At 37.1% G+C, this 23,778-nt stretch overlaps 1 protein-coding gene across 5 annotated transcripts in view; it reads left to right on the forward strand.

Annotated features, from left to right (window-relative positions):
- Nucleotides 1–23,778, forward strand: part of TLN2 (talin 2) — a 228,742-nt gene that overhangs the window by 32,101 nt on the left and 172,863 nt on the right. For 3 of the 5 annotated variants that reach the window (XR_013956084.1, XM_080607979.1, XM_080607981.1), the window contains exons 2-3: nucleotides 2,882–2,983; nucleotides 22,938–23,020. The gene's annotated coding sequence lies outside the window, so the exon portion shown is untranslated. The remainder of the gene's footprint in view (nucleotides 1–2,881; nucleotides 2,984–22,937; nucleotides 23,021–23,778) is intronic. The other 2 variants (XM_080607980.1, XM_080607978.1) reach the window with 1 other exon arrangement.

Consider the following 23,778-nt stretch of genomic DNA (forward strand, 5'->3'; position numbering starts at 1 on the left):
TTTAACAGCAGAAATCTAACTTGTTTTTTTTTGGTTTGTACATTGTTCTGTAGATTGTATATATGTATCTCTCTAGAGAGTACATTAAGTGGATGATGTGAAAAAAGACTTCGTTGGTGTTGCTGGTTTGTGTACAGCACTTCATGTGTTTAAGAAAGTAAGGTGAAAGAAAAGCCTGCTTGTTCTTGTTTGGTGTTTTCACTCATGTAAGCAGCCCATCAGTGCCGTGCTCTAAGTATTTCCAGATACTGTAGGTTTGGTGGGAGAATATTTCACAAGTAGGCTGTGTATGTAGTGCTGCAGGACAGTGCTTGTGGGAGTTCAGGTGCCTGAACTTTAGATCTGCTCTCAAAAATGTGAGGCTTTCAAAAGTGCTGCCATCTGGTCAAGTGGTATGAGCAGGCAGTTAGATTATAATGAATGCAGTGCCCAAGTAGTGGTATTGCCCATGTACCAGGACTGCCTGGCTTTCAGGCAGGTAGTATTGGTATTACAAAGCAGCCAAGACAAACTACAGAATAAGGAAATCATAGAATAAGGAATCAGAGAATATAGGAATATAGGAAACATCTGTCGTGATGTTGAGGAAATTGTTGAATGTGAACAGCTATCACCTTGTTGAAAGGTGTCTGCTGAATAGCTTTCCACACATAATGATATTTCTTTCAGATCATTTTCAGTGCTGCCAGGCAGAAGGCTTTTGTGACCAGTGTCAGAATTTCAATACGTATCTTTATACAAGTTGACTGACTGATGGCATATCACAAGTTCATTGATTAAAGGAAGTGACACTGCTTCTAGGAGATATGCTTTTGCTGATGTACACAGTCAGCTTGGTGGCAGAGAAGGAGCATTATTTGTCTCATTATTTGCATGAGTTGAGTATGGATGTGAGGAAGGATCCTGCCTGTCTTTTTTGCTGCATGAGGAAATAAGACCAAATGTCAACTCAAATGATCTGTATGTTAATCTCTTGTTAGTGTTACTCTAGCAGACAAGGCGCATGCAATTTTCAGTTACAACTGCAGATATTTAATTAATATACAAGTCAAGGTTTTAGGATTAGTTTAGGCTTTCTCTGTGTCACCCTATATTTCTGTTGCTAAACCACGCAGTCAACAAGTTTGTAGAAGGAAATAAGGTAAGGTTACAGTCTCAGGTTGGCAAGCATATGGTAGTTTTAGTAAGGACTAAAGGGAAACTAGGTAACTAAAAGTAGACTGCAATGTAGGTTTGCTTTGAATTCTCAATTATTTCTGGAGTGCCTTCAGCTTTGTTAGATAAAATTATTATTTCCCTTATTTGTAAACCTCTGAGAGGAAATGACCTTAAGTTCATCTGTCCTTGTCCATGAAGTACCTTCTTCTGCTGAGCCTTAAAACTGAAGAAAAGCTACGAATAAACTTAAGATTTTTTAATTAAAGGGGAGAGGCTAATATCTTACATTACTTTCTTAGTTTTGTGATTACCCGGAGTAATTTGAGAATAGTTGAATCTGATCCCCTTCTGTATTGGAGGGGAAGCAGTTGGGCAGTCATGCTGTGAATGACTGATGTCTTCTGAAATGGCCAGCTTTACTATACAGATGAGCAGCAGTGCTAGACTGAATAGTAATGACAGCTGCTATAGTTTCAAGACAAACAAATGACTTCATTTCCTAGATCTCTTTTTGTGAAAAGCTAACCCCTTGTATGATAATCCTTGAGGCCTCAAACAGCATGTAGTAGTTCAGCATGTTCATTACTGAAACTGGGAGAAATGAAACCAATGAGGAGTAAAAGGTACACTGTGTATCGTATATCTGCATGCATATATGTGGTTGCATGTATATTTGCATTCCTGAATAACACTGTCAGTAGCTTCGAAGTTGTATTTGAATACTGCAAGTTATATATATATTTTTTAAATTAATGAGCATGTTGCAAGTTCCAAAGGCAGGCACTAAAATCAGTAAAGTTCTTTGTTAGACCTATGTAATCTGGAGGTCAGCTACTTGAAAGGGAGATGAGGTCCTGGAAATAGCACCTCAGTTTTATACAGTGCATTTCTCCTCAAATTAATGCTTTAGCACCGATGTTCTAATGTTCACGTAGATGGAAAGTATTTCCTTTGATTGCAGTGTTTATTCCTTTACTGGCTCTAGTGTAACTTCTTTACTTAGTTTGCTTATGTTAAGTTTAAGCCTAAAAATGTTCATGTCAAATGTTTGAGTTGCATGAAAATAAAATACAGCCTTTTTCAAAGTCCTGTAAAATATGGCATTTCTTAAAGGTACTTTGTTATAATTTGGACAAAACACCATAGTTTTTGACTATTTCAGTCTGTGTGGCCTTCAGACTCATAGATGTCAGTGAGGACAAATGACTGGCATTTAAGGGGAACTGGATTCACAAACAACTTCTGGGTGCATGATGACTTGCAGGTTTGCTGTAGTATTTTATCACAGTCATCTTGAAAACAACGATCATTTTCCTACAAACAAGCGTTGGGTGATACAAAGTAGTGATGCTGCAGATGTTGAAGTTATCTATCAAGAGTTTCTTTTTTCTATTCACATCTCCACTATGCACATTCTCAGGAGTGTTGACCAATCCCTGTAGTTTTCCAATTACTGGTATAGGTTTGGATAGCAGTTGCTGCTGTCAGGTCACTCTGCCTAAATTCTGCAATATAAACTGTGCTGGTTTGTTAATAACTTCACTTTGAAGGACTGGTGTATGGGTCATTTTACTGCCATATTTCAAGCTTTTTCTTTGTCATTGGGTTTGGTGTGCCTGTCATCTTGAAGAGTGCTGTCATAACTTGATATTTCTTTTGCTAACCTTTTCACTTAGAATATTAAAATTATTTTTCATCCTCCCTACCCCTCTTTTTTTTCCAGCAGTACTGCATTGTGGGATAACATCAAGGTCTGTCTTGCTGCTGGACTGTTCTGTTGACCTGTTCCAATATTCTGAGACCACAGACTGACACGAAGGAATCTGTAAGTACAGTGGTATGGGGGAATACTTTGCTGCCACTTAAAGGTATGCATCCTATAAAGATAGTGTGATGTTGTTTATAAAACCTTGTAAAGTAAGTGGTGAATGGCAGCATTTGTTTTATACCATGTAGTCCTCTCTGATTTAGTGCGTGCGGTTGATCAATAAGCAAAGATCGGGTATTGCTTTATTAAAACTCCATTTTGTATTTTTAGCATTTAATGAAAATATTAGACGGAAAAAGGAGAAAATTCTGTTAACAAAATCTTTCTTAGGTGTCTTACAATCTTAGGCAAAGCTAAAATAGGAGGAAGAAGACTATAGGGAAGCACGTTAACTTTAAAATAACCGAATATGGTGGGTATTTAATTTGATAATCTGGAGTTACCTACTAGGAATTTTAGGTTACAGGGGATAGTTGGATCCTTATAACACAGCCTTTGCTGTATTGATTGGTGTGTTGTTGCAAAGTAATACTGCAAAAAGGACTGTGACTACCATATTTGAACACATATTCTGGAAGAAGTGGCATTACCCACAGAGAAATGGAGAATGAAGATAACAGTTGCTGTTACGGTTTAGCAGGAATAGTGGAAAAGAAAAAAGTACGTCTCGAGAGAGATTTGTCAGCTCTTTGTTACTGGGAATGCCATACTAACCAATACATGGTGTTTCAAGCAACTGCCATCGTGTAATAGTTGGATTCTAGAGAAACCTTTAAACAAGAAAAAAGTGTTGTTGCAAGTATTTTATACCGTGGCAGTTCAGAAATAGGAAATACTGGATTATATTTATCATCAATCCTGACTTCAGGAAGGAATATGAAAACACTTCAGTCAAGATGTGGTTTACATGTGACTGGAAACTGCAGTTGTTTTCCTGGCACTTGCAGAACGTAGTCTCTTTGAGAGAATCTGTCTTTATCAGTTACACTACTCTGAAAATGACATTGCTTCATCATGTAGCAGTGTTTTGAATTTCATTAATGAAGAGTGGCATGATAACTCATCTTTCAAAGTGTTTTGTTTGAGACTATTTCCAGGCACAAGAATTCTTAGGTATAAATAAAACTATCAATTTTTCCCCCACTGTCACTCCTGTCTCCATTGATGTAACTGTGTCAATACGGTTAATTCTTCATTAGCTTTGCTTATTTGTTTGAGTACTAGGTTCAGTTTGAGTTACTAACTTGATTATGAAGTATGACCACTCAACTTTGTTTGGAATTTCATCCCCTAAATATTGCTACACGTACATACTACCATACTGACACTTATTTCTCATTTTCTGGGCTGTGACCATTGATATGTTGTTGATCACAGCTATTGCAAGGAAGATTTGACTGTTTTATTCCAGAGAATGTGAGCACACGCTTAAAAGAGCTTCATGTTGGATGGTGAAAGTTAAAAACAAATAGTGAATTTTGACTGGATCTTGCTTGTAATGAAGTTTATAGTTGCAATGTTATCCTTTAAGTTTGGATGAATATCTGTGTCTCATGCACATGTATGGACTCAGAACTCCGCCTCTTCTTCCTACAGAGCTACAAAGTCAAGAATGAATTATTTGCTTGAACTGCTCTGTAGTTCATTTTGCAGTTGGATGCTAAAATATCTTCAGGTGTTGATGTTTATTGTGCAAATAGGAAATAACTTGGACAGTTTGTTTTGAAAATAAGTTGAAACCATGGCTTAAAACTCTTGACTCCTAGATATTCTGAACAGAAAGGTACTGAAACTTTCTAGATTTTAAAACAATGAAAATACCACAAAGAATGCAAATAGATTCTTCTATTTGTAAGATAGGCTAACTTTCTTGTGTCTTTACTTTTTTTTTTTTTTTTGAAGCTTTAGGGAGGAGGCAAGAGTTATAAAGTGGCCAATCCTACTGAGGAGGGCATTATCCTCCTGACATACCCAAATACTAGACAGCCAGCACCAATCCAGTGATAAAGCTGCTGTTTAAGCAGAGCTTTCCAGGCTACCTTTTTTTAATTTGTTCATTTGTGTATGCTAAACATGAGTGAAGTTTGTCGTAACTGTAAGCATGCTCGGTTATACGTAGGGTTTTTGTTATACTACTAGTCCAGCAGTGGTGGCAGTGTCCTCGACTTCTTTTCAAAATAAGTTCTAGGATGATTGCCAACAGTTTGTAGTTCAGCTTCTTCAGAGACTTACTACAGTGTCATGTTATGTATTTGTATACTGCTGGCAAGTATTATTTGTTGCAAGTATCACAGTTGGCTGGATGTTGTGATTACAAAATGTGTGATTTTTGGTTTAATATTTTTTGTGCTGACTATCCTAACCAAGTGGATTAAACGGAGCCTGTAGCTCGAAGTTAATTCTAGAGGTTTTTTATGAGGAATATTGAACCTTTCAGAACTGCTCTGAACTGCACTCTGAGATGCAGAGCCAGTTTATACAGCATAATGAAGAAAAATTAAATATGCTCAAATTTTAGGAAGTGGCATCAATTTATATATATATATAAATTTGAGGAAATGTAAAGCTTGTGAGAAATTGTGTAGATTGCTGTAAAGTTAAATGGGTATTCCTATGCTTTTTTTTTTTCCGGCAGTGGGGAAAGACCCCTCAGATATAGCCTGAACTTCAAGGCATTGGAATTACTCAAAAACAAAACAATACTGTTCAAACAAGTATTGAATATCATGTGTTTTAATTCAACTTTGTGCACTTCCGGTCACATTCTTTGAACCTCTTAGTTCTTCCTATTTTTATAAGTAGGAGAGCCTGACATTTCTTTTGAGTCTATCCAAATTTAAAGAGGGCTGTTATTCCTTGTTATAATGATTCAAGTCCATATGCATACTGTATTTGAACAAGAAGTTGTGTGGGACTAATGGGGTTAACTAGAGTGAGATGCTGACATGTATCAGGTATGAATTGATGCTTTCATTCTGGTAACGCTGCAGAGCCCTGTGCAACCTTTTGCTTTACAAACCACTTTAACTGTTGTGAAAATGTGCAGTGATCTTGGATCTTGTCTTCAGTGTCCACTGCAGCTTCCACGTGTAGCAGAATTGGCTTGTCACCTGCATGCTGTCAGCTTTGTCTTCTTGGCAGCCTGAATGGCCTGACTTGGCTTTTTGCCTGCTTGCTACAACAAGGCTTCTGAGGGACAACTTTATCAATCTTGAATTTCCTTACTATGACAATTCTAATTTTTTAATTACTTTATTTCTTCCCTCCATCTTCAAATCTTGTAAGCTTTTTTCCATCCTCAGAATATTTTTTCCTGTTGTTACTTGGAGTTTGTATTAATTAATTAAAGGTATTCGGCACGTGTATAGTCAGTTGTTCTGCCAACAACTAAGCATAGCTAGCATTTTCTTATTACTGTTAACATTCATTTACCTACGACCAGGGTCTATTTCTTTTTGTCACATCAAAATGAAGTTGGTACAACCAAGTATCTGGGCTCCAAGCATAGATCACAAAATTAGTGACTGTGCAGGAGTATTCAAGAGCTGGATGGAGGCTCTGGTGCTACAATAGCGAAAGGTGTAGCTCTGTAGTGGATTGACTTGTGTAAGGCAATTGCACCAACAGCCAACAAATTGTGGTTTGCTAGTTCAGCCTCCTGTGGTTGAGCTACTGTTCTCAAGCTTCATATCACCATGTGGGAATGCTACTGACTGTCTTTTCAAAAGCACTGTACAGAAGGAGGAATTGCTGCCAAACTCTTTCCAGTGTCTTTTCCCTTTAGCCTACTGTTTTCTCCCCTTTGGCTTTCAGGTTCCATGTGTGTTACTGGTCCTTGTAAAGGCTGTGTGTTTCCTTTGGGAGCAGTACTGTTATGCCTTCCGTATCCAGAGAATAATCCTGAACCACCCTCAGACTCTTGAGCTCTGCTCTGTTAGGCTGCTAAAGATTCCTTAGTTTGGGCACAGAAAATGAGTACTCAGTTCTGATCTTACATGGCTTGTGTGTTTTTTGCCCTTTCAAGGGTGAAAGGCTGGGAAAGAAAGCTTAGCTGTGGCCTGTGAGTGGAGGTTATGGTGTGTCTATTTCTATATTCTCAACTTGCTTTGGAAAGGCTTTTCGCCACTAATGAGAAGTATTCATCTCTTCCCATCTTAAATTGAGGAATTAGTTACAGGTACCTTTTGAAAGCTGTGATAAACAAGACACCGAAGTCCTTCCCTGTAATGTCTAAATTTGATATGTACATATGTCTTAACGTAGTCCACAAAGACTTCACATTTGGACTTGAATGTTTACTCTAACAGCTTTCATGAACACATGCATTGCTTTTAGATTTAAATAGCAGTGTAATTTGAGATGAGAGCTGTAGTACAGCAGCTAAATATATCCTTGCAGCATAGCTGAGAAGTCCAGCATTCAGAAATTAAATTTGGCAAATAAGGAGGATTTTGATCTTTTTACAGCTACAGCAAGAAAGCAGTCATCTTTTATGTGGTCATATTACTTAGTTTCAATTTATTCATATGCTTGGCTGAGACAATATTAGGTGCATAGGTATCAGTATAATAACATTAATGCAAAGCAAATCAATATAGACTAAATGGTAACGGTTAGACTGCAGTGGGTAAGCAAGTGTTTAAGTAATAAGGTGTCAGAGTGAATATAAATGGTTGTAGGTGGCTGATGTGTTTGTCTTAATGCCACTAGAAACACCAGTTGAGAAGATCTATTCCATTTGATGACAGAAATGGCTGAAGTTGTATTGAATCTTCCATAGAGAAATGTGTTAGTTGAATGGTAATATGGGAATGCACGGTCAGTGTGGATTTCCGTATAATTATTGCATAAAATGTTACCTGCTAATTAAGTAGTTCAATTTTGTTTAGTTGTAAGAAATGTGAAATGGGGGGGATCAAGTCATCTCTTAACGAAGCTTGACTAGTCGCGATTGAGTATTGTGGCTTTTACAGTGTTATAGAGAGAAATGGTGCTGATTTTTTAACACTTGAGCTGGTATCATATTCCAGAAGTACAATAATTACCCGATTCCCTGGCAGCTGGATTGCGCTTGGATTTTAAACCATATCAGTTTTCATGTAGGATTCTCCTGAATGACGCTGAGCATGTTAAGCGTTGTACCGAGGAGAGAGAGAGAGCCAGAAAGCAAGGAAGTTTTGCAGACTGAACTTTGCAAGTGAGGCTTCTAAGAGCATATCACTAGCATTAATGTCTTTAGGTAGTTAGGTAGCAAACTTGACGTCTTATTGGGATTTTCTATATTGCAGGTGTGCTAGATATGAGGAATAAATTCTTTACCAGGAGGTGGTGAAACACTGAACAGGCTTCCTAGAGAGGTGACTGGTGCCCCGTGCCTGTCAGCAATCAAGAGGTGTTTGGACAATGCCCTCATGAATAAGTTTTAACTTTTGGTTAGCCCTGAGGTGTTCAGGCAGTTGGACTCAGTCTTTGAAGGTCCATCTGTACTATTCTATTCTATTCTAATGTATGTACGTTGCAAACCAACATCTGCAAATGGACACGCATGTCAGGCCTTTTTTTTTTCCCCCCCCCAGACAGTTCTAGCAAAGTTAGAGATGTTTCTAGCAAGTAATTGGCCAGCATAAGAAGTGTCCTCATCTCTGTGAGACAGCAATAGGAAGGGAATAGGATGCCTGATTCTTATGACATTTGTGTAAGTCGGTTTTGGTTTTCCACTCAGTAATGAAAGTGTTTCAAATACTGCTATTTGCAGTTGAGGTTGTTTATCAGGTAGGCTAGAAATGCCCACTTCTGTTTCTATGTCTTTGTAGAAAGGCCACAAGAGTGTTGTGGCCTGAGGTGATTTGCTGTGTAATGGAGCAGTTTCTGTTGTGTGCAAATTGAATGTTAAGAGGTGTAAAACAATGGTGATTTTTGATGCCTGACTTTATGGTTAAATACAAAAGCTTTCTAGAGTGTGGGGGAGTTGTTTTGCTTTTTAAGACAGCAGGGAGAGTATATGTGTATAGAAACTGTGTTTTTCCAGCACATCCTAAAAAGCAGCTTAAATACTGGCTCAGTGTAGTGGTAAGAGATGAGCACGAACATCAGCCTTGCTGAATTGTGCTGATGGTTGCTTAGGAGTGACTGGCTTTTCCTGACCTCAAAGACATGATGCTTAGTCTGAAACTGGGCAAATCAAACCATACTGGAGTCTTTGGTTAGAAGTGGTTAAACTGTGGCTTCAAACAATACAGCTGTCAAATTACCTGCTCAGTAGATGGCTGTGTTTTAATTTTATTGTTTGTGACTTCTGAGGGAAAAAGTTCTCTGGGTAAGTTTGTGTATTTTTGCAGCCATGACTAGTGTCTGTACTCTGATCGCTAGAGTCAAGCTGGTAGCTGGGCTGTTACGTTGGTTGACTTTCAGATCTGGAGGTTATACATTAGATTCATTTATCATTAACTTGGGTAGACCTGTGTGTTAACGGTTGCTCTTGTTGTCTGACATAAGCTGTGTACCTGGGACAGTGAGGTCAGTTTTCACCTATGTGCTAGCTTAATTCAATAAAACTAAGTGCAGAATTGGACACAAGTCATGATTATCAAATTTTGTGTTTAGTGCGAATTCTGAATGTAGTGCGTCAGATTCTTGGCAGAGAGTGGCAAAAAGGTTAGGGCAAAAGTATTATGTGCAGCAACTGAAGTTTCTAAATATTTTGCAAGTGTTTCAAGCACATTGCAGTGTAAATGCTGCTGTGTTCTTCTTCCTTGGTAAATGGATTGTTCTGCCCAAGACTTGAGTGTGAGTTTTGTATAGTTGGAGAAAATTAACACACAGGAAATGTGTTTATTCTGAAGTGAGACTCTGTGATGAAAACCAGAGAGGCTTTAGCAGAGCTCTTAAGACAACCCAGCTGAGTTATAACAGTAATTTCTCTTTTCAAAATCTGGAAGCAATAAACACTTCCGATGTGCTTTCAGAATGCAGAGGAATCAGTCCCTTGGGCAGATAGCGTATGAGAAAAAACTTTGGAGTTAACTTTGGATATCAACTGTACGATCTTCTAAAGATGTGTAAATGCTATGGCATACGGGAGGCTGAGGATGCAATGATTTTGCTTTTTCCTCTCAAAGATGAACCTCAGTGAAATGGTAGGGAGACTTGAACTTGAAACAGTCCCAGTATGGGGAGCGATTGAAAGGGTTAGTGCTTGGGGTTAGATGCCTACATGCACACAACTGGAGGGTTGATTTAGTTCAAGGATTTGACAAAGACAAGTGTGATGGCGTCCTACCTGCTCTTTATGTTATTGGGTAAATATAAAATATGTGGAAAAACAGACAAACAAAAAAGCCTTAGTCTGAGACTATGTAGATAAGGCATCCTGAAAAGGATTATTTCATGTTTTCCTACATAGCTCAGACACTGCCTCAGCCTCAAAACACATGCTTGGAAAGCTTAGTTCTGTCAAGAGAAGACATCTCTCTTCTTTTTATTGAAGGCACGTGGGGGTGGGGGAGAGTTGAGCTGGTCTTATGTTTGATTTTAATGAAGAGTATAAGCAGCATGCATTTCTTATGTATGTGTTTTCAGCATTCTCTCTCCTTCTTCCCCTATTTAAATGGTGATTCCAGACAGTGTTCTCTCATGGGACAGTGTGAGTGCTGTTCAAACTGCCTGTGAATACTGCAAAGCATCAGTTGTTTTTTGTTTTTTTTTTTTTCCTAGGGGTACTTGAAGTGAAGCAATTAAAATGACATGAAGTGCTTGAGACTGAAAGATATATGTCTGTGGGAAGACTTTATGAAATTTAAAGTGTATTCTAATCAGAATTGATTTGGCAGCTGCATAGTTAAAGTAATAGACGTAAAAATGTGATGATGTCAGGACCTGAAGATGTACTGTTTTTTTCTGAAAAGTGAACGTCCTGTCCTCTAAGATATAGCAGGCAGAAAGAGAACAGATTTATGCTATCTGGTATAGCGTACAACAATCATATATATGCTTCCTGGAACTATGAAATTTTCAGTCACTGAAGAGCTCTAATAACTAGTAGTGAAAAAGCTGCCTTTTAATTTGCTTTTGTTTTTTTTAATTTGCTCTTGTTTTCGAGTGGTATCAAAAGACTGGTACCTCCTGCAAAAAAGTAAATTACTAATCCATGAAATAGCCACTAGTGGTCTTAACCCGTTTGGTGTGACTTTGCTTACTTGTATAAATGGATGTTATTTGGAGAAGGAGGCACATTGCAAGTAATTTAAAAACCATAGATTGCTGGGGTTACAGTACTGTACAGCAAGCTTGGTTACCAAATGATTGTGCTGTGAAGATGACCTTCAAGCATACAAGAGGATGAAAAAGTACTGTCTTAGGAAATCTCACAAAATTTTATTACTGGCAATCTGCTCTAAAGAGCACTTTTCTTCCTCTGGAAAGACTTAGAACAGTTGTTGATGCCAGTGGGCTTGCTTTGATCTGGGAGACTAGTGTTTGTGGGTCAAGAAGTGCTTTGCATTTGTGCTAGTCAACGACATTCACTCTGGTCAATTTGTAATGCCAGTTGTTTTTGATCTTGATTTCTACCGTCTTAAGAGCTTGACTGGAGTGGTAACTTTCCTTGACAGAAAGTGGCCATAGGCCTCAGGTGGCTGCTTGTGATCTCATTTTGAACTCCTGAGCTGCTGATGGCTGTTAAAAGCACACACTAGTTGCATCAGCAGTTCCTGTTTGTAAAAAAGGTGTTTTTTTTTTTTTCTTCATTACTGTTTACTGAGGAAGTAGCAGCCTAAAACAAATTAATTTTCAAGTGCAGAACATTTCTTTCTCTCTTCATCTTACCAGAATATACTTGTGGAAATAATTTCCTGGCGCTGAAAGTTTGATTTTTGCTTCTGTATGTCATTAGACAAAATGCATAGAGGGGAAAAAATGTGTAACGTTATGTGTATATGATTGCATAGCTTCTGTAGCAGTAGTCAGTGTGGAGACTTCCTGGCATTTTAGCTCTTCTAATTCGTAAGTGATGTGAAAGTGAAGATAAATAAATGATACAATAGCATGCTTCCTAACAGTCCAGAGTATTTTGATGTTTAGAAGTAGATAATTTGATCTACGAAGGCTGTTGTTGTAGGGAGAAATTTTAAGGAAGAAATAAACCTTTTGTTATAAGTTGAATACCTTCAATTTTAAGTCTTAAGTAGCCAGAAAAATTGCAAACAAATTGTGTTAAGATGCCATACTGTGAATTAGAGAGCTATGATGAAACATACATACAGAGCTATAGCTTGCTTTCTTTCCGGAACAGCATTTTGGTTCCTTATTGGTCTGGACAGCCTTCTGCACGTGTTGTTTGTAAGTAGACACTTTTAATTTGTGTAGTTTGAAGGCAAATTGTAAGATTACTTTTGAGGTGTCTTGATAAATTAATGACTTTTCACTGGAATAAATATCTATTTTTTTGAGGAGAATTTTATCTCAAGCTGTTTAGTCTGAAGATCAGAGATGTTATGCCAATTTTTATTTTCTGAAAAGGTATTGTGTTTTTTGGAATAATTTTCTGGAGTGCAAGAATGCAATAGAGGAATGTGTCGATTTCAGGGTACTAATTGAATTTGGGCCCCTCTCGGGAGTTCCTTAGTAGGCTGGTATATCCTGGTATAACATTTCTGCAGTACTACAAAATCCTATATTGTGTTTGACTCCACATTCTTCCCTTTCAGCACTCCAAATTTGGCAGCATAGGTCTCCGTACTGGCTGCTTTTCGGAAATATATGTAGTTTTAACAGCTGAATGATAACTAGAATTACATTCATGAAATTCTCTGTTGTATTTTCTAGGCACAAAATACTTATATACTTACAGTATTCTACTAAGAACTGAAGTTATTGAATGTTTGTTCCAGAAATATTTAAATTGTATAAATACGAGATTATAATACTGTTAGGATATTTTGCATTATATGCAGTGTGACTTTTAACTCCCTCCTTTATATTAAGTGTTTTCAAGGTAAGAAGTGATTCCTCTTTTTCATATATGCTTGTTTTCCATGCATGTTGTCAGTGCTTAACAACAACAACAAAAAAATCACCTTTTAACTCAAAAAAAAAAAAAAAGACAATAAAGGAAAGTGCATTTTTAGTTGCGCTTTAGTACACATGCATCTTAGGGTCCTGACTATCTTGCATGAATTAAATTGTCAGTTTGTGTATGGGAAATGAATGGTGGAAATCCTTATTACATGAAACCTGCAAACTGAATCAGCTAAAAGGCCTTTATAGCTTCTAATGTAAAATATAGATAGAGATCTGTTTCAACCAGACTGATTTAAATGTACAACTGTCTAGACTTAGAATGTAGAAATAGTGCTTTGCATTGGCATAAATTTGCAAGTTCTGCCCTTTTTGTTTTTCTTTTGGAGCTGTATCTAGTCTCCAAGAGTACTGCTACCCACGAAGCCTAATAGAAACAATAAGCCTAATACAAACAATGGACTTAGAGCAGATACCTCATCTTAGAACTTGTGGCTACTCATACGTATATATTATTTGTTCTAGTAAAATAATAGCTTGCACTTCAGTGCTGAGTTTGATTTTAGAAATGCATATTATTCTTTGTTTTTACTATGCTTTTTAGTGCTTGTTGTGAAGGCAGAGGCTGGCCATGTAAATTGCTCCTGTTTTCACATAATTACCTACTAATTTCATCTGCCTTCAAACACATGATTCTTCCAGACCTGCTCAGCAGCAGACATAGGTGGATTACTAGTATAAAACCTCAGATTCAGCTAAGCCTTCTTATATCTTCAATTATTTTTTGTTTTTATATAACTAACTGGGATTTAAAATCTTTCTGTAGTGCACATATGTTATGAATTGTTATGGTCTCTAAAATGTATATATGCTCGTTCTTGGTGATCAGTGCTGAACGTTTTTGCACTTAAATAACTGCTTCAAAGGCTGTACCTGTAACTTTGAAAGGTGAGCATACTTCTGAAAATGCATAGTCACCAGCGTGTTTAGGACATGTGCTGCAACAGGCAATATTCTGGACAGCTTTCTAGGCTCACTTGGTGTGCTTGCCTTTTTGCAGCATTAGTCAAAACTTTAAGATGAATTTAATATAAGGCTTGGATCTGGTGATAGGTATTTTTGTTTGTTTGTTTTTTTGTACGGGGCTAAAATCTACTGTGCACATAGTACATTAACAAGAAAATAAATATTTTGACTTAACTTTTTTGAGAAGAAATATGAAAATCGACTTGTTAATAAGTGGAGGTTAAATATGTTTTTGTGAAGAGGAATGGGGTTTGGGAACAGGACTAGTGTTATCGTGTACTGATAGACCTTTCTTGGATGAGTATCTTGAAGGGGAAACAAGAACCTCCTTTAAAGGATGCTTATTCAGAAGAAATGTTTGCAGCCAGAGTAATTCATGACTTAATAGTACAGAAAAAGTAGAAGCTCCTGTATGTTTTTTTGATAGTGATTACTTATGACATCTGAATTCATGCTTTTTTTTTAATGAAAACAACACAAATATATTGCCATAGAGTTGCTGAGGCTAACTAGCTTCCACAGAACCAGTGAGCCTTTGTAAAGGATTGCTGAATAAATGTTGCTGTAGTGTATATCAGCATAAATGGGTAAGAAATCCAATGAATTCTGATTTGAATGCAAGTAAATATTTGGATATTCTGAGTGTATGGCATCACAAGGTGGGAACAAAATAAACCCTGTACTGAGAAGTTTCTTTAATATTATGGGGTTGTTCGCTGCTGAGGTGTCAGTAGCCAGAAGAGAAACAGAATGCAACTGTTCTAAGGCAAGCTGCTCTTTCCGTTTCCGGGACAAATAAGGTTAATGTCTTGTTCACAGTTGTTCAACAGCTTAAAGTTTGTCCAGATGTGAATAAAGGATAACTTCAGTGCAGATTCCAAATCAAGAAAGGTGAGAAGTTACAGTTAGCGTGAATGGTACGTTGTTGTAGAAACTGCCGTGTACTCATAGTTCAAAGGCATGTTATTTCACATCATCAGCTGTCATTTTCAATTACTATGTTTTGTATCCCCTTATTTGGAAAATATTTAGTTCCATTTTTAAAAGCCTATTTCTAGGCTTAAGTCTAGAGCCAGACATGTTACATTAAATGAAGAACCATTGATGATAACTGTAGTGAACTCCTTGCAGAGACTGTGAGTCTGGCATGCCTAAGTAGTTGATACTTGAGAGTCTCTGGACATTTTGGAGGGTAAATATCATTCACATCATGACAGAAGAATAGATGAGTTTGACTCGTGACACATTTTTAGTGCTTGGTTTCGCAGGAGGGTGGTAAAGCATGACTGCCTTGTACTTCAGATTACACTGGTAAATCAGTCAAACTAGCTTTCTGTCATCAAAGGAAAGGCATTGCAATGTGATGCCAGGATGACATACTGTTCCGGGCAAATGCCTTTCAAAGAACTTAATAAGTGTGACTGAATGTGAGTATTTGCTGTAGCTTTTACTGTAATAACAATAATTAAGTTGAAGTAAGTTACTATTTCATGTTTGGTAAACCTCATTTTTCCCCCTTAAGAGGAACAATTATACACGTTAAACAAGATTTTCTCTTCCTATCCGACAACAAAGTTAGAACTTGTTTTTCTAATTTACTTGGAGAGTAAGCTTGGAGTTCATTGTACAATTCTGAGTAAAGTTTGAGTAGTTGCTGCTTTATGGAGAACTTCCTACCACTCCTGAAGATTTGTGAACAGCAGGAAAGTAGTATTTGCCTAACAAAGAGTTTGTGAAAACACAAAGAGATTTATCTCTGATATTTATTTCAGAAGGTTAGTTCAGCTTCATCATGTAAGAGATGAGATTTACATTACCTTGAAAATGCAGCAGAGTATAGTTGGCTTTAAATGGTCACAACATGCACTCTTTTGACCTGTATACAAACATGCAGCCGTAAGACGAAATTGATGGCATACTTGCCTCTTATGTTGAAAAACTTACCCATTGTGCCTTTTCAGATCTCTTCAAAGCTGTCATCCCACATGTGTAGGATGCAATGAAGATGATGAATCTTCAAAGCTGCAAATAATTAAGAAGCATAGTAGATCCTAAGAGGCTGAGACTGGGTTTTAGCAGATCAGTGTAGGACTGAGCAGCCACCACCTGTGAAGTATAAAGGAAAAAAGGCTAGTTTAAATACTTCAGCTCATACCTGAAGCACTATTTTCATATGCTTTACATTTTTAAAGGAATAATGCTTAGTTCCAAGTGTATGTGAAGAATTGTATTTGAGAGTACAGTTTCAGCTGCAGGATAGTCAAATTTGCCTACATGCTGAATACATTGTTCCAGTAGGTGATTTCTGTTTATGAAATACCTGACACAGCTGTAGATTATGTGTTATCAGTAAAGAACATGTTTGTAATGGTTGTTTTGAACAGATAAGATTGAAGTTACAGATGTTAGACAAAAAAGACACAAATATTTAATAGCACCACTTGACTTATGAAAAGCAGTGCACAAGCAGTTAATGTGCCTGAAATTCAGTCAGGCGAATCAAAACTCCCAATTTCAAGGTAGGGATGGGAGTAGATGAGCTTTTGAATTTCCCTACTAATCTGGGATTAACTAGTTTTGCCTACATTGGTAGGTACAACCTCAGATTCTTGAAGATCTTGGGGTTGTCTCCTTTTAACTTCCATTGTTGGGTGTCCGTGTAAATATCTGAGCATGTCCCACCTCAGTCTTGGTTGCTTTTCTTCAGTGATGACTTAGGTATGTCCGACTTGTTCAGGAACGTAAAAAGAATAAAAAATTCCAAACTGTAATTTAATTCTTTGTGACAGTTTTCATACTTGTTTCAGACTAGCTCCGTAAGATAAGTCCCTATTACAAAATAATAACCTTTTCTAAGTATTTGATTTTGCTCTTCAGATGCTGTGTTTATGACAACTTTTAATCTCTTCTGTATGTCAAGTTTGAAATGATTCTCAGTGTTTACTGGCAGAAAATTACAGAGAAAAGCTTGTTGTTGAAAGAAGAAATGCCACCTTTCATCCTATTAACTTGTTTCTCAACCAGTAGCAGTTTATTATGTAAAAACTGTGAAGGGCGGGGCAGGGGGGATGACATGATCTGAGGAGTCTGGCTAGGGAGATGGGGCAATCTTTACTTGCATGATAAATAGTAGTTTCTCAAATCTGAAGTGTAAATGATAGACCATGTGTTTTGGGGTGGGTGGAAGAGCAAGAATTGACACAGCATATTGGTTTGTGTTGGCACACATGGATTTCTGACTATAAAGTCTCCTGTAATGTTTTGCTTGGGGGGTGGTGGTGAGGTTAATTAAAACTGTTCTCATATTCAAAGGTACCTTTCATGTTTCTGTTCATACTATTAAAAACTGACTTATCTGCAGTAGCTACTTTGGGGTATAGGTTGCTTATTGGTCACTTTTCCCCATTTGTTGCCTGATTTATTTCTCATGAATAGTAAGCATAGTGCCAAAGCATGTGGGTGTTTTGTGTCGTTGAGGAAGTAATGTGATGAAACTAAATGTAGGATTGCTAGATTTATACACAGTGTTCTTCTGTTTACCTTTTGTAGCTAGAACTTCTTTCTGGTTTCAAAGTAGTCCCAACACCTAAAACTTGAAGAAAATCACTAATTGAAAGGTGGCTTTAGGCATAAAGGAAAGTTCAGCCTTATAATTTAATAACTTCTCTGTATTAACCAAGAAGAATACTATAATGGTTGTGCTATGATTGCTCAACCTTTCACACTTACTGTCATTATGGTACTCTAGAGGAACATTATATAAAATATTTAAAGCTTTATCTTAATGGCTTTCGGTAATGGCTTTTTGGTAATGAACCCAGATTAAAACTGAACACAAACCACTTAGGAATTTTTTAAAATGCGAGCTTCTTCAAATAGTACCAGCCTAAGTTTTTGTATTAGCTCTTTGTTGGACTCCAGTTGTTTTTAGTATAAGCGAATTGAAGAGTACAACTGTGGTTCTCTGAGAGTGTTTCTGCAGTAGACTCTTTGTGTACCTGTCCTGGCTTGGTGTGCACATATCCACATTCTTTGTCTCAGAATGACCCACTGGATACCCCAGATCTTTGGCAGTTGTTGCCATATTACTTCCAGGTAATAGGAACAGGTAGCGTATCACTTCTGGGAAATCATTTGCAAAACTATGGTGGTAACGTACAGAGATGTGAGTGGTTACAAGAATATTTAGTGTCATAAATGCCAAATTGCTTTGATTGTTGAAAAATCATGTATGAATCCACAGCACCAAAATGTTGCTGGTACATTGTAATGTCAGTTTGATTAGTTAAGTTGTATGACAGCTCAGCTTTACTGAGATGTGTGGCTGTTTCCAGTACTTCCAGATCTTTAATAGAACAGATAGCTTGAAAGTTACTACAGCTTTCAAGTGTCACATGATGGGGATGCCTCCCAGTTCTGACTGAACTCCTCCCAGTTTCAAAACTGAAATGCCAGCTACTTGGTATTTTCTAATAGCAAACTAACTTAAGTTTGTAATAATTTTTCTTTTCTTTGTTTTATAATCTTGTTATAAGTAGACCTGATGTGTGAATGCAACATTTACCAGTAGAAGTTAACTCAGCATTGGTATGTGAAAAAGAATGAGAAATAGAGGCCTAGAAGCCTGGTCATAGCTTTCATTGCAAGGCAGACTTTTGAGTGATTCTTCTTTAGGGTTCATTTGTTTGTGTTTTTTTTTTTTTTTATAGAAATGGATGGAGATCCTTGTCAGTGAAGGTGGAAAAGATATCAAGCATTACATCAAAAAGGAACTTTTAAAACAGAATTGAATTTTACAGATAACACTGCTACATTCATACGTCCTACTTAAATTGTGTTTGCTTCAGAGTGTGCTAGTACAATCTCTTCTGTGCTGTAGCTGAATTAGAATATAGGAACTGATATATACTGGTCAGTAGGTCATCTTTGCCTAGTGAGGACAGTTTCTGCTTTGCTGTCCAGGCTATCTTTTTGTTGTACAGTGCTGACTAAGAGCAATAGCTCTCTTGTTCTCTTGTAAACTCTGCAATGTTATTGAAAACTCATTGAACTGTGCATGTCCTACCTCAGCATGTTGCAGACCCTCTCCAGGAGTGCATGTAGTGGCGTGAGCATGTTTTCAGAATGTTGTTTTACAGAATGCAACTTGTTTGTTGTGGTTAAGGATTAGAACCAAGTTAGAAGAAGAAAAAAGAGGAAACACTTGAAAAGAGGATAGGAGCTATATTCGCGTGCGTATTTTTAGGGTTTGGAGCTCAAATCAATATGCAGGATGCCAAGGAATCAAGTTAGTGAGAGTGGTTTTGAAGAAAGTTGGAGGAACTACAAGCTTAAAATGGTCATTCTGTGCTGTTCTTCTTTTCACAGAGCAAAATTTTGAGGCATTAAATCTCCAATCAGAGGATTAAACTTCTCAATGTTGTGAGAGGGGTGGGGGGAAGGAGCTATTTCCCCACTTATAGCTCAAAAATATTAAGCTATTATCAGATTCATGTAATATGGTGATGAATGCCAACAGGACTAAAACACTGGAATCCATGCTTTGTCTAATAGACCATGTATTTTGATTTCCTTTTGGTGTCTGCAGCAGTGCTTGGCTATCAATAACAAAACCAAAAAGCACACAATATAGCAAAACCCATATAAACCCAAAGGAAATATGTGGGCAGAAATAACAGTATAACAGGATACTGGAATTTATCCTTACAGTCTCAGTGAGCCTCTAATGCAAATACTACTGAAGTAAATTATAGTAACACGATGAATTTTGAGAATGAAGACTACCTGGGAAGTATCTATGAAGGGCAAAATTGTAGTTTACCTGTAATTCACAGCGTAGGATTCTGCAGTGGACTTCAGAAAGCGTGCCAGTTCAGTGTTTTTCTTTTTCACTCAACCTTCTTTTTCTGTAAATAATATCACTAGCATTTGAACTAAAACCCCTTCACAGATATGTAGCTGCAGCTAAGTTGGGGGGGGGGGTAGGAATTGAAGGGCAGGGGTACACAATGGACAATACTACTTATGGTTTAAAAAAAAACAACAGTGAAATATTTGAAATGTTCAGCCCTGTTGCTTTTTGTGGAAACTCGCAGAGTGAGGTGCTTTATGCAGTCGTCGTCCTCACCCCACTGTAGGTTGAGTGCTACTAAATAGGCTCATACTGTGCGTAAATCCAGGTTTCAGGGCAGCTAATTTGCTGACAGGGCTTTTGGGCAGTTCAGTTTCATCTCTGGTTACATTCCAAGAAGTGAGGACACTAGAATAAATAAACAGTGATTAATCATTTTTAGGCTCTTTTTAGCTCTGATTGCCACTTGGTAAGTTTAATGAAAAGGAAAAGTGTATGGCTACTTCAGCAGTAACTAACCCACTTGAAAAATTAACGTTCTTCCCACTGTCATACTTGTTCAAGCTAACCTAAAAATAGACCATAGTGTAAGCAGGTTTTTCGTAAGACTCCAGATGATGCGTTCATTTTTCTTCTATTAAATATGCAGATGACTGAATGTAGTGTTTTAAAAGGAGTTTTAATTATGAAATATGATATTCTACTCATTAGGTTGCTCTGGCAGTATGTGCAAATGCATTGTTTTGTTGCTTCTGTCGATGTAAAACATAAGAGGGCAGTTTATTCACCTCAGTCCTATGTAGTTAAGTTTCGGGTTAACACCTGCGTGAGTAGATAGACCCTTCTGATACACTAGAGAAGAATCTATTTTGAGTTCTGTCAGAGCAGGAAAACTTTAACATCATGTTTAGTTTCTAGCTTGAAAACGAGTTCATTTTTCCTTTGCAACAGAACTAAATTCTGTTATAGAATTGCGTCTGAAAAGGGCAGATTTCAAAGCAGTTTCCCAACTATCGCAACAATGATGAATGAATCAGTTTGTATTGAATTTGAAAATTTGTTTGGAGGACTTTGTCAGGCATAACTAGAAAGCAGCAATATTGAGATGGTTATCTGTTTTCTCTGCTACATCAGGTAGAGTCCTGTAGATGTGGTGTTCTTTAGACATTGATTTTTGATGCAAGCCTGGTAAGTATCAGCCTCAATTGATGAAGGCTCTGAGTAGGGAAGGTGCTTCCAGCCTAGTGTTTGATGCTCTCACAACTTCACATTTGAAAGGGATTATGATGCCTTTGTCAACAGATAACTAACGATGAAGAAAGGTATAAATGTTGAAAGTGATGGAAATACTTTACAATTGTGTTTAAAATGTATTTTAGAAATTTAAAGCATGTGCAAATATGGAAAAGTAAATAGTGGTTTCCAGGAAATAGAGTGGCTGGCAAATTGATGGTCTGTACAGAACAGGACTCTGACATGTTACAGTAATACAAATATTTGCATTCCAGAGAAATTCTTTGTACACTGATATAACCACATTAAGGGATTAGATATGCATGCATTAGATATGCAGACATTCTGTGCACTGAACTTGCTTTTATCCTGACCTTAAATCTTAGCAGGAAATCCATGTAGTGCAGACTAGTGGTGTGTGTTATAATTAAGCTTAATTGTAGATTCTTAGCACATTACCGGAGACTTGGTCTGCATTGAGAAATGGAATGTGTGGCTTAGATGTCTGATTTGAAAAGTAGTAAACTATTGTAATGCCACCTTCAGTGCAGATGATCCATTGGATGCTGAAATAGTTAATATAGGCTTCTCTTACTCTGACGTGCAATAAATCTGTTGACCTCCAGTTAGAAGCTGTGTTGGCAAAGTTGGCATGTTAATTAAAGGTCCCGTTTTTTTTAAAAAAAGTTTCACTTTTCTAACCAGCCTAGGCAAGAGAAATACGATTAACTAATTCTTATAGCAATGTACTTGCCAGCTTTTTGTTGTTTAAAAATTATAGGGATTCTTCTGTTGCTGGGGGCAGTTAAGGCATTCTGTATCGTGTAAGTGTATACACATATAACTTTGTTCTCTAACTTCCTGGTCTTTCTAAATTGATATGTAAACCATCTTCAAATTTGGATATCTGTTGTGGATCAGAACTTTCTCTTTAGTTGCAGTAAGAGACTACTCCAAGAGATCTAAAAGCGAGGACGAACAGCTATGACTATAGTCTGCACACATGGAACATACACAGGCGATTCGTAGCAGCAAGCTTTAGGCCATCTTCTGTTTGTCCAGATCTATTTCTCTGCCTGGAAGAGTGACCAGTCAATCTTGTAATCACTGACATACTTGGAAGATGTTGTTCATTGCATAGCACTGCAGGGAAAAAATGATAAATTGCAATTTATTTTGATGTTCCAACTGATTTGGTCATCTGCATGAGATGAGTATTAAGTTTGCATACTAAATTGGCTTTTGCTTGAAGTAAAAACAAGCAACAGATCTGCAAACCCCTCAAAGCAGAAGGAATGCACCGTCTAAAACCAGCTCAGTAACAAAGCTCATCTCCTCAAAACAACTAAAACAGTGAAATATTTTTTCTTCTTTTTTAAAAAAACAAACAGCACCTTTAACTTACTTTTATTTTTTCTGCAGTGATACTCTGCAGTGAATGGAGGTCACTGTGAAGGGAAATAGCCCAGAGAGTCTTTTGCTGGGCTGTTTTCTACACTAAGGTAGTTGATGAAGATACCTTAAACCACAGAAAAGCAGTGTTATTGCAAAATAGTAGTCTGTCGTAGATCACTGTAGCTGTTTTATTTATGTTGACAAGCTTTTTGTCCAGAGACTAGACAATTTCAAGGTATTTAACTCTATAAACTCAGAGTTAATTTATTATGAACTTTTAAGTGTGAATTATTTGGAAGCCTGGGTTGAATTTGATTGTCTTAAGATTTTTTTATTTTTTTTCTGCAATGCTAATTCCAACTCTCAAAGAGAAGAGGAAATTCATAACTTCCTGAGTTGCTTCCTTTTCAGTTTGTTGGCAGAAAGTACTTTAAAACTAGAAATGAATGGACTGGGGATAAGAAAGTAACTTGTTTGTTTCCTGTGTTACAGACCTGGCTACTGGAAACATTCTTCTTGGTCAAGCAATACTCTCTGACAGGCTTATTTTCTATGAAATGAAGTTTAATCTTGAGGTAAGGTTCAGTTTACTTTTACCTTTCTTTATGCAATATGATGTAGGATAAGAAATTACAGAAATTTAAAACCTTTATCTGCTGCCTGTACTTATTAGTATAGTATTTTCTTTAGATAATCCATATGAATACATATATCTTCTGCCGTGTTTGTGAAAAGAGAAATCAAGGTGAAAATTAAATGCAATGCATGAATATTAAAGCTCCAAGTAAACACTGCAATTAACAGCCAGGAGACTAACTTGACCATTACAGCTATTGACTATTTTTAAACAGTTTCCAGGGAGGAAACCTAGATACTGGAGGATAATATCATAAAATAAATGAGTTCTCTAAGCCTTAGGAAAAAAGGGCTGTGCCTTTCACTGGTATGAGAACAAATAGTTGAGAAGATTACTTTGTTCCATCTTAATACATGTAAGAAAAGTGGCAGAAAGAACAAAGGAAAGTCATTACTAGACTAAACAGATATATTATTTCTATACCGTAATGTTTTGATAAGTGAATGTCATTTTGAAAGTGGTAAGACTGGCCTTAGACAAAATGTTGATAAATCCTGCTCTAGATTCTTAATTTGTCGGAGTTATTTTGACCTTGTACACATTACTGTTTTAAGTGTGTCTCTGGCTCTGACTTCTCATCTGGAAGTAGTGCTTATAATACTAAAAGGTTGCTAATGGAATTTTGTCCTGTTACTCTCCAAAATCTTTGAAAAATGTCTTTAGTGAGCTTGAAAACGGCCTATAATTAAATCAGCA

The sequence above is a fragment of the Anser brachyrhynchus genome, assembly GCF_964034855.1.
Source record: "Anser brachyrhynchus genome assembly, chromosome: 11".
NCBI lineage: Eukaryota > Metazoa > Chordata > Aves > Anseriformes > Anatidae > Anser > Anser brachyrhynchus.